The sequence below is a fragment of the Manacus vitellinus genome, unplaced genomic scaffold (assembly GCF_001715985.3).
Source record: "Manacus vitellinus isolate BGI_N305 unplaced genomic scaffold, ASM171598v3 scaffold_2_pilon, whole genome shotgun sequence".
Taxonomy (NCBI): Eukaryota; Metazoa; Chordata; class Aves; order Passeriformes; family Pipridae; genus Manacus; species Manacus vitellinus.
In genome coordinates, this window is record NW_021940208.1 from 29516769 (window position 1) to 29529111 (window position 12343).

A 12343-nucleotide genomic window follows, 5' to 3' on the forward strand; every position below is an offset into this window, starting at 1 on the left:
TGGCCGCCGCCCACCCCGCAGGCGCTCTCGGCACCGCCGGTGCTGGGGAGAGCGATGCCCGGAGGCGGCCGGGTCAGGTGGAATCATTCATCTGCATCCACAAGCGGCGTGTCTACGTGTGTGTGTGTCTGTGTATGTGTGTGCGGGAGCTGATGAAAGCTCGTGAGGAACCACTCCGAAGCACTGATCCAAAAAAAAAGGTGCTGTTCAAAAGTATTTTTAAGTTGCTAAACGGGATTGAGGTGAAATCAGCCGACCTTCCCTCCATGTCTCAGTGCCGGCATCCTCAGAGTCAGGCAGCGAAGCTTGGCACACCTGCCATTGTGGGGCTGCTCTCATCCCATCCCAAGTGGAGTTTATCCTCTCTGTGGAGTGACAACCATCTGATCTCTGGAGACACTCGATGCACGTATATCTGCCAGGAGATTTTCCTTCGCATCCTTATGCCTGTTGGCTTGCAGAGATACCTGGCAGATATCTCATGGCCACACAAGCCTGATGGATCTGCACCATCAGCGTCACTCTGCCTCTCCCATCAGTGGAACCCTCTCTTATCAGCAGAACTCTCTCCAGGTGTGCTTTCAGAGCACGATAGCTTGGGTGTCCCGAGTTCTTACAGAGAGGGGGACAGATTTGCACCCTCTCCCCTGTTGCTCCAGCAGCCTGGTAGTAGGGTATGCATTATACCTGAAGAGCAGCTCCTTTTCCCACCTCCTGGCAACACGGCCTTGTCTCCAAACAGAGGCAGCCATGAGCTGGTGGAGGTGTCTTAAATCACAGCTTTGAAACTGCCCTAGGTTGCATGGAGTGATAAAGTGTTTGCAGGACTTGATGGGCTCTGGCTAATGTTGTAATCTGACTATGAAGCCTGCTGATTAGGACAGTCAACAGGGCACAGGGCTTGGCTTTTGCTGCAGTGAATATTTAAGCACATAAGAAAGAGTAGTAGAGCTTTAACAAGAAAAAAGTTGTGAGAATCCAAGGTATTATATCATATAGCTGAGTCATTAGAGAGTTCTTGTGGGAGATGTAAATGTTAGTTCCTTCAGGCAGAGAGGAGATTTGAGTCTCCCATGTTTAGTGTGTGGTGTTTAATCACTGAGGAACTAAAAAGCTGCTTTTCTTGCTCCATTTTGTGAAAAGGGCGAGGATTCAAGGTCACACACATAGTGAGAGCTTTTGCTGCCTGTTACTGAATTTCGCCGTACCATCTTGCCTCTCCCTCCTAACCTGGCTTATCTAGCTCTCAATTGGTGGGGGGATAGGGGTGGCTTTCGAGAAAACTCTGCCTTTTGCAGCCTAATTCCTTTTATCTGGAATGCAGACTTTCAGCTCAAGTCTCCAGGTACCTGAAAGGTAGACTTGCAACCCTGGCTTCTTCCATGGCTGTACTGCCTTTGACAGACACTACAGAGCAATTGACACAAAATTAAATAAGATTCTGCCTTTTCTGAGAGCCAGATAATATTTTTTTAAAAACTGATAATCAGATAGAAGACCATATTTTAAGATAATACTGGCTGAATGTGAGCTCCCTCCAACTCTTTGTGTAACTCTCACAGATTTCAGGACAGAATCACAAAGGTGCCCACAGTCTGTCTGTATCTTGGTGCTTGGTGCACTACTGAAGTCTTAGATTGTCTTTAATGAGATACTCACATGTGTAAACATTTTTTAGATAAGAGCTTGATATTGCAAGCCAACTTCCGTTATAAATTCTTGTTCTATCTGCTTATAACTTTCCCAGAACAATTTCCTTGAGGAATTAAGTCTTCTATGATGAGCTGCAGCTCAAAGATGATTTTTTGAATGTTTGAACAGAGTCCAACTACTTTTAAAACACATAGGCTATGAATACAGATTAGTTGCTTTCTAGCCTTAAAAATTTGTGCAAAAGCAAGTCAAAAAGGATTGAGCTGCAAAGTTTGAATGCACCTAATCGACATCAGCAAGCCTGAAAAAGAATTAAAATAGTAGTATTGTTATTGCTGAATTGGTTGTTTTGCCCACACTAACGAACTTACGTTCATTTTAAATAGTTGGTAGTCTTTGGGGCTGCTTTTTAGTGCAGCATATGAAAGTTTCTTTCAATGGGGTGTATATAGTTTTCTTCTTATACAAGGGAAACTGAAGAAAAAATGAAATTTAGATAGCAGTGTTATTTTTTTCTGCATAAAGTGGTCACTGACCGGTTAACAATCCAAATGATGGTCTAGACTAGACATAGCACATCTGAAGTGGTATGTTTGAAATTAATTTTTAGTGCTGTAAATATGAACATTTCCCTGTTACACCCTTTGTCTTTGTTTATCTGTTTTCTTTAGGTATACACTTACTTCTCATGCTTTCATTTTTTGTAAACCTCAGTCTAAGCATGCAAATGGGATTCTCAGATTAATTATTTTAATTTTTTTCATACTCATTAAGGTTTATGAAATTAAAATTAAACCACTGAAATTTATAATTGTTATGGGTTGTGTTCTCTAGTTGTTCAAAGTGGGGAAAGAAATTTCATCATATACCTGATTTACAAAACACCAAATATTTAAAAATTCAGCCACCACACAACTTACCACAGGTGGACAGTAAGTGAAATTACCCAATAGTTATTCCAGACAGGTCCACCTGCTATTTTTTAATTAACCATATTGATCAGCTAGCTGGACGCAGAGGTTCTTGTGTCATCATTGGATGGATTCAGCACCTTGCTGGCCATGGTCACTGCTCATGACTACAGGGCAGACAGTCCTGCAATCCCATCATTACCTCGGTTGGAGACGGTAGACTGCTGCAGTGTTGCCAGGATAGAGGAATCCCTTTGGATTGCATCTCCTGAATACATGCTTCCCAAATGAGCAAGCACAGATGAGATTGATGCAGTCCTTGCTGCCAGGCAGGGAGAGTGAATATCTGAAATAACACTTATTTCAACTTCAAAATCTTATGATTCAGGCTAGTGCAAGAGAACAAGATCTTCACAGTGTAAATATTTAGAGATCTGTTTCCCATATATGTAATATTTCTTCAGACAGGAAGCAACAAACCTTGTTACTACCACAGATTCTCCAAGGATACCAAAAAAGCAGTATTTTAATATTTTCTTTGTTTGGCTCCTTTACTATTTTACACAGTTGTGTGCATTCATATATGCAGTAGTTTATGTCTTTGTACAGAGAAATTTTAAAGCCAACAAACAGGAATACTATGGGGTTTTTACTCAAGACAGTCAGAATTATGACAAATCAGTCTGATGTGTGCTTTAAATCCTGTGTGACTGCTTCATAAATAAATTTTTTAAAACTTTAATGAAAAGAAATTTTTTCTTAAGAAGCTGCCATTGTTGGTTTAGACAGAAGGCTTTTCTGTGTTCATTAATGTTGCTGACTGTAGTCCCTAAGTTGATTTGCAAAGATGTATGCAGATTTTTCTTCTTTCTTAGAGAAGTACTCATAAGAAAATTCTCACCTTTCAGCTCTGAAAATGTGGTAATTCTGCTTCTGCATTTTCTTAGAAAGTTCAAGCCAAGTCTTGATCTTCCTTTCTTGTTTTGTTTTAGTTGGCTGGTTGGTTGAGTTGATTGAGTTTACTGATTCCAAAACGCCTACTGAGACATTTTTCATGCCGTATTTTAATTCTTATTAAATAATGTTGAATGTTTGGGAAAAGGAAATTTTCTCACAAGTTTTTATTAAATAAATGCTTGTAGAAGTCAACAAATCTAGCAATCTTTTTGAAAATATCAGCTCTCTTTAGACTAGTCATGTCTACTCCAATGCCAGTATACTCAAAATCCTATCTTTCTAGATCATCTGGAAAAGTTGCTTTAAAATATTCATTTTACCTGCACTTGGGGATTGTGGCCGTGTAGGTAGTCTTGTTTTTAATGGAGATTGCATTCAAATTCAGTTTTTATGAAAGACTTCTAGAAGCTTTATCATCGTGTTAAATTTTATAGACTAAAAGTGCATAGACTATGTGCAGGACTATATAGACCATATTGCAGAGCGAGGGTTAAAAGTAAACCCTTCACCAGCCCATGACTAATGAGTTAACAGTGAAAAGACCACCGTGATTTTATCGCAGTTATCATCTTACTCTCCTTTACTTCTCCATTTTCACTTGCGTTCGCAGTCAACTGATGAACTTGCATCTTACAGAAGCATCAAGTTCTGGAAAGTATTTCTCAGATACCTCTACCTACAACTGTAATGAATACAGCACCACTGTAGTGTGATATCATTTTATTTAATTAAGTGTTTGTAGAGTACAGGTCTTAGATTGTTAACTATTTAATCTTTGATTAGTCAGCCAAATGGTATATATAATTATCCTGAAGATTAAATAAAATAGATGATCAAATCAATGGAAAATGATGCAGCAGTTAACTAGACCCTCCCTTTTTTTTTCCCCTCTGAAATCCAATGAGCAAAGTAGCAAGACAACCATTTTTTAGATTAGTTTTAGTTTTTGTGATTTAATCATAAAGTTTTGCATAAGACTGTTTAATAAAGCTGGAAATGTGAGCTCTTAGTTTGTAGTTCTCAGTCGCAAAGACTGTGTGGAATTGTTTTCTTTTGACTGATCCAAACCGTAACAGAGGAAAGCATTTAGGAAAATGCTTTGTTTAAGAACATGCTTTGTGTTCCCTGACTACACTGGGAATTCTGTGATGTCTAAAAATTCTGCAATTTATGTGTGATTTTCTTGAATGATCAGGGTGAATGTGTCTGTTGTGATAAGACACAAATCTTTAAAATCTCAAGCTAGGAATAAATAATTTTAATTTTTTTCCCCCCAAAGAGACAGGCTTCTTTGATGCTGAGTTCTTTGGAAAAGCAGGATGTGTGCCTAGTTGGTATTTAGCACAGCCATACCAGTTTTGTCATATTATCACACAGTAACTGGAGGCAGATAGGGTGTTCTAATTGTGAAGGGTGCAGAGAAATTCTTCTTGAACTTATTTGTCTGAATCTTGTGTATCTAATTTTTATCTCCCTTTTGGCTGTGTCAGCACTATTTCTGCCCATCTAAAACATATTCTGGGGAAGCAAGTATTTGCAGAAATCTAGAATTTTCTATTGGACAGTACTTGAGCAAACTTCAACTTTGTTTTTTAGATGCATTAGTCCTAGTGTAACTGAACTGCTTACTGAAAGCAAGCACAGACTGGTCATGAGCACAGCAGAAGTAAACACAATTTTTATGAGTAGTCACTTGGTATGTAACTCCAGTAACAAAAAATCATCTATACTATATTATTTCTCTGCTAAAGAACATACAAACTCATTCACAATAACAGTAAATTTAATTCTTCCATTTCTGTGAGGTCTTTGTTTTGTTTCCCTATTTTATGATTTTTCAGCCACCTTCTCTTCAATTATCTCTGCATTTTAAATACTGTATATGACATTTTTGGTTCTGCACACACACTGGCAAGCCCTAGAAAGTCACATTAAAAATGTCCTTGTGACAAAATTCAGTGGGAAACAGGTTTAGGATTTCCAGCTCAAGCATGAGAAAAAAATTTGCCTTTATCACTTTCAGTAGAACAAAAGATGTGCAAAGTCCTGACAGTTCAAACACATAGTCAGAGGCTTAACTTCAGTCATGTGAATAGTCCCTTTGACTATTAACTTTTAGTCACTAAACCCCTAAAAACTTAACATTAAATGTGTCAATATTTGTAGGCTCAGCAGACAAAAAGATGAGGTATGTGCTAAGGTGTGGTTTTAGATTATGTTGACCTTTAGTTGGTAACACTGTTGAGTCCTTATCAAGAAGAAAGTTACTCCATATGCTGCCAATACTTTTTGAAAGATGCCGACATTTTGCCTAATAGGAGCTTTGTGTCTTAGCTTAAAAGCCAGCCCCGCAGTATTTCACTGCTTGAGAATCAAGGTACATTACCTCATTTCCAGTTTCACCTGTTATTAAGGCATTTTAACTGCTGTTAGTAAGAAACTAGAAAATTCCCTATTTTAAATAAGGCATCAAATAAAAATGCATGCTTCTATTGATTAGAAAGTGTTTTATTTCTGCTCAGTCTTAATACCTATATTAGTACTTTCAGCATGGAAGCACTGATGAGAGTTTAAAACCCACTGGGGTTACTTGCCGCATCTCACTGCAAAATGAATTCCTAGATAATACATGAGGAAAGGCAGAAATAGTGTCAAAACACACCTCAAACTGTGCCGATGAAGAAGCCTGTCCTACTTGAATAAGGGGCAGTATGTCAGTGTGTCTGTCCTGTGACACAAAATATGGTGACATAAGAGAAGGAATTGCTTTCTGCAGCAAACACCCCCTCCCCAGTGTCTCCCAGTTGTCTTTTTTAAACCATCTGTGGGAAGCAAAAGACAAATCATGGTCAACGCACATCCTAAATCGAGCTCAGAAACATGCAGAACACTTGCTTTCAACTTGACAGGTGCCTCCTTAGCTGCTAGAGAGGATGGCCAAAGGGGAATCCTCGGTGAGAGGACTTCTGACAACTCCCTGTTGGCGCGTGGGCTGCGGGAGATGGTACTTTTTTACTTGGTGCATAGAGGAGGAAGTTAATAGGATACAAATGAAATTCATAGACATAAAGATGAGAGGTGGTGTGTAAACCAGGCAGGTCCAGGAAATAACATGCAGACTTAGCATTTCCAGAAGATGTATATTTGCTTAGTTCACACAGCTAGTAAACAAAAAATTATATCTGATTTTGGAATATAAAATGCATGCAAAGTAACATTTTTAATGTTTGGTGACATTTGTAAAGATGGTGTTGCTGGTATACCCTATGAATTGTAATAATTTAAGGACATTATGGTACTAGAAGTATATTGGAGAACAGGAAATAGCCCAGAGAAACGCAACGAGAGTAATGTTGTAAAAAGCTGGAGTTTCAGTCATAAGATGTGTTTGTTTTCTGAGTGTCCGCAGGCTGAGGCATTAAATCACAAGATAATAATCTGTGACTATTTAAAGGAGGGGGGATGATATTTCAGACCCAGATTCTGCTCACCCCCAGTGAGGTACCTGAATTAGAAGTGTTGCTGTAATATTGCTTGTAGAGAGCAGGAGCTTTCAGCTACAACCTCTGCATCCTCTGGAGCTGTCTCATTGACTGCTAGGAGAGCCCAGGGCAATTAGATGTCTAGCGTGTGTCTGTCAGTAGGGACCTAGAGTAAGGTGGGAGGTATGTGAGCCCATGGCACAAAAAAAGAATATTTAGACCGAACATCAGAACAAACAGTTTGGAAGGTATGTTGGACACCAACAGTGAAATACAGCCTGTGAGAAAGTGGTAGAAAAAAATCAATTAGAGTGACACTCAAATTTAGCTAGGATAGATCACTGAAGAATTGCCTGTACTGGGTAATCCTATGCTGATCAGGAGAGGGCTCACATAATCTGTAAGATTATTCCTACTCTTATTATATACAGTACTTTTATCTGGCAAAGGACAATAATCAATAATTAAAGGCTCTTACCTGATACCAGGATTAAAGTGACAGATGATTATCCAGTGCAGGAAAGAATGTGATTTTATTCCTCAGCATTATGTTGGGGATAAAATCACATTCTTTATATAGATAAATATATGAGTGCGTATAAACATATGCATGTGTGTAAATATATGTATCTGTGGTTTTATATGTGAAGGTATACATTGTATTGCTTTATACATATAATCTTAATATATTTTTCCCAACTGAAGCTTTGTAGTGCTTTCATTGTCTGCTAATTGACACTTCTTCATCCTCCTGCTGTCAGATACTATTAGCTGAGGGTATTCTGAGCTTTGTTCGGCCTGGCCTGGGCAGCTGAGATCTCCTTCCCGTGTTTCATGTCCTCATTCTCACAAAACTGGACAGCTTACTACATTCCACGTAAACATGACCTCTCAAACCTAACACTGGTGAATAGAGGAAAACAGATTTGTGGGTTCAGCCCTGGCTTCATGTTGCTGATGTTGCCTGCTCTTCTCTACTCTGGCATCTACTGCATTTGGAGGCAGTGATGCTTCTTGATCATTTAAAAAGTGCTTAAGAACACCAAATCTGTATTGTACAAATTTCTTCACTGTTCAGCTTCTACTGACTATCTTAACATACTCTTAACCTATCATTTAAATGATAAACTATGTTCCTTAGCACACTTAAATGCATTTGTTGAGGTGCTGATTCTGGCTTTTTTTTCTTCATTTATCTTCCTATCCTACTTTTCACTTCTCCTTTTCTGTAAGTCTTTCTCCTTTCTGATGCTTAGAGTATTTTCTTTCTCTGCAAAACTTCCCCTTTGCTGTGATCAGCTCTAGCACAGCTATACATAGCTGCCACCACTTTCAAAATACTGCTTCCAGGCTTCCAGTTAGACCAGCTTCTCGGGTAGGGTCACAGAGAGGTTATGCTGCTTCTCAGCTAATCCTCTGAGGCCTAGAAACAGGTTTTTCAAGCAGAATAAATAACTCTGCTGAGCCATTACACTCATTGCAAAGTGTTAAATAGCTGATTTCAGTGTTTTTGTAGACAATGATGAGTGAATACTGCATTTTGTTTCTTTTTTTAGCCTGCTTTCCTAAGGAAACAAAGCTTACACAACTGTTCTGCCTGGCTGTCTGTCTGCTTGTCTGTCAGCCCCTCTTCAATAACTCTGAACCTGTTTGTTGATTTCAGGGTGGAATAGAGATCGCAAAGGTGTGCTGGCACTGAAGTTCATACATTTCTACAGTTTGGGAAAGGATGAAGTCCTAACATATGGCTCCTATGTGACAGCAGGCAACACCCACGGCCATTTGGGGTGGCAGTGACCACGGCATCAGAGTCCAGCCTGCAGGGTCTGGCCAGCCACCACATGGCACTCTCTGGGGGCAAAAAGACCTTGAAGAAGGGGGATGTTCTGGTGAGGAGAAAAATGTTGATGAATTGGGAAGGATGGAGGCCTGCTCTGTATGGGGGAAAAAGTATATAGGCAACCAAGTTTTGTTATAGCGGTTGTTTGTGGAACAAGTGCATTTATGACAAAGGAGTCAGCGTGCAAAAAGAGTTTCCTTCACAGGACTCTCTCTCTTCACATGTATGCACATCAAAGACTCATGGTGCATGTGTATTCATTTTTCAGTTGGTTGGCTCAGGCTTGGGTTTGGGTCACTAGGTACCACTGAAATACAAACAGATGTTAATAATATTCCAACAGGAATGTTAGACTTCGTTCTTTGGTACCCAAGAGATGGAGCCTAGAGCTTGCAATTTTCAGAGTCCTCCTGGGCATTCAAGTTTCTGGCTCCTCAGAGTCTTAATCTTCTTCTCAGCATTGCTACAATTTTCAGCTGTTTATCCTTGCAGGAGGCTGTTCTTCAGATATCCAGTATGCAGATATTCAGTATTTGTCCTATGTCTTGCTTTGTGCTGTGGAATATGAGATTCTGCAGCTGCTGGTTAGCAGACTTCATACTCTAAGATTTTAACATCTTCATGCTTTAGCCGTGGAGGTCATGGTCTGAATTCTCAGTTGTCACTACTGATGGCAAATAAGGTAAGTCATCTGATTCACGTGTTAAGCAATAAAGGTGCCTATAATTACAGTGTCTTGGAAAAGCAATCATGGTGGCGGCTACTACAAACAAACTAGAGAACAAAATCTAAAAAGCTAAATGAATGCTTGTGAGACACTGCATTATTATATTAATTATTGGCTCAGACCAACTCAAGTGTGGAGACGGGTGTGGGGGAAGGGACAGGTTGAATATCACAGAAGTGAGGTAGTGCCTTGTCCCACATGGCAGCCCCTGCTAGTGTCCTGGGGCAGCTCTGGAGCAGCTGTCAGTCAAAGACAGCCCGGGAGCACACCCACACCATGTCACCTGGAACCCTTAACCCAGCCTCTGATTGGCTGGGACTTTAGTTTAAAGGGTAACATACAACCAAAATAAAGTGTTCCACAAAGTGTTGACTTAGCACATGCTAACCCATACAACTTGGAAAGTCTAACCCATTAAATCAGAGAAAAAGAGAAAATTATGTAGCTACCACTGGACAGTCCTGTGCAAATCCAGCTTCTACATGGCCAGATGGTAGGGCTCAAGTGAAGATAGAGAGTACATGTTGCTGTTTTTATTGCTCTGCCCCCCCCTGTGGTCACCCCTCCCAGGTGGCAGCTGGAAGGTGTTCTCCAGCTGAAGACAAAGGAGGACAAGAAAGGATTTTGAGTTGGAAACTAGTGAAGGTTTTTGGTGGATTGGGAAAGTATTTGGTCCAAATCCAGGACCCTGAAGAGAATAATATGGTGAGTAGGTAGGAATGGTTTGAATTCTACTGTATCTTTGATTCCCTTGAGGCAATGAGAATATTATGTAGCAAAATTTTTACTGCATGTCATTTTCCTGTGGTATACCCTGACATTCCCCCTTACCCTGGCATTCGGATCCCTAGCATTGTAATAAGGACCCCCCAGAAACCTGGTTGGTGGGAGGGATGAGGGTGGTAATCTGGGTTATGTATTTTTGTTTAGGTTACGATACCTGGGCCTGTAAGATTACCAGCTCTAAAATGCAAGGTGGCCTAACTACTGAAAATGGGCCTATCATTAAGGTTTGTACAAGGGGTACAATCACACTGCAATATCAATGGGCAATAGAGAATCTTGAATTCACCATGCCATTTTGAGAGTTCACCTTACAAGTCCAAGTGTAATGCTTGATATGTTGTTATTAAATAAGCAAGGAATATAGGAAGTGCTGGACCTCACCAGAGAAGAATGCTATATTAAGAGCCATGAGCGAAAGTGAAAGAAATCACTGACCGATCTGCTGGGCTACCCCAATAGAATTTTTACTGAACAGGTTGATTCCATGAACTCGCCCCCCTCACATCCTGTTTTACATCTTGCCTGCAATTTGGGACTCACGGGGTGGGAAATGATGACTTGCATAGAGTGAAGTTTCTATATTGACTGAACTCCTGTTTTTGCTTATTGAAATAGCAATTGCCCGCTACATGATTCCTCATATTCTTGCCCCTTTATCCTCTACTTTGTTACCCTTTAAACTTCTGCCAAGATCTCATTTTTTTTAAAGTTTACCAGTAAAGTACCCTCTGAGAAAACATATGCAGCATTTCTCCTTTGCCCTCTGTCTTAAGGTGTTAAAAGGACTGAAGGTTCTTCTAATATGTCTGGAGGGCGAATACTGTTAGAGCCTTCTATATTTTTAGAGTGAAACCACCATCTATATTTTTAAAGTGAAACTGCTTGGTGAGCTTGTAGCTCAAGAGTTGGGGTCTTAAAATGCTGAAAAAAGTACTCATGCATCTGGCATCCAGGGATGAGAGTTGCTGTATCATATTTGAAATGGGTGGCTGGTGGGAGTGAATTCTAAATAAGGTGCCATCAGCTAAATAAATCATTCTGCCAACAACAGATTTAGCGAGGCCTATTTCTGGAGGGTTGCACCTCATACTTGGATTCTCCATTGTCTTATATGGTAGTGACCTTGATCCAAGCTTTCCTTGAGGATGGGACATTCTTAAACTCTTTCCTTTTGAGTTTCTCTGCCCATGGCTGTACTAAATCAAACAGTCCTAGGGAACACTTCTGGCCACTTGAATTCAATACTCTGTAGTGTCAAATTCTCCAAATGGTCCTTGGCATCATGCTGACTTGTGCCTGTAGCAGTTTCCCAAATGGTTCCTGAACCACAGGAACAGTGTGGGAGCAAGCTTTGGCCAAGGTGATTTCCAGCAGGTAGTTTTCATTCCGCCACCCTGTTTAGGAGGGCAAGAGCATTTAGTACTACATGACATGGGCTGTTCACTGTCTGCTGCCCTTAACAGCAGAAAATGGTCCTCGAAAATTTTGTGTAGGAGTGTAGACATAGTCTCTGCTATCTATAGGAATTACAGCTTTTCCTCTGGACTACTGATACACTAATAGAGCTTTTATCCATTAACTAACTGCCTGTTTATATAGACCCATAGAAAATAAGCGTGTTAGAAATCCCTTCTCTGCTGTTAGATTTGGCTGGAAGTGGCTAAGAACTTCGAAGTTACTAGTAGGTGGTGGACAGTGATGAGAAGGGGAATTCATAGACGTGCAAATGTACAGACACATTTGTGCATATACATGTGCTTGCATAAAGGCTGCAGTCACAAACCTTTCCTAAGGAAATCAGGCTAGAAATGTGGTGGACAAACAAACTGGTCAAATCTGGTGGAGCGTGCTCTGTAACCCATCTCAGTGGTTTTGATGGGATAGTAAGTAAGTAAATAAATAGGGTAAACTGTAACCTGGAAACCTGGCCTTTTGGCACTCTACATTGTCTGTCCCCTGGAATGACTTAAATGGGACTGAATTTTGT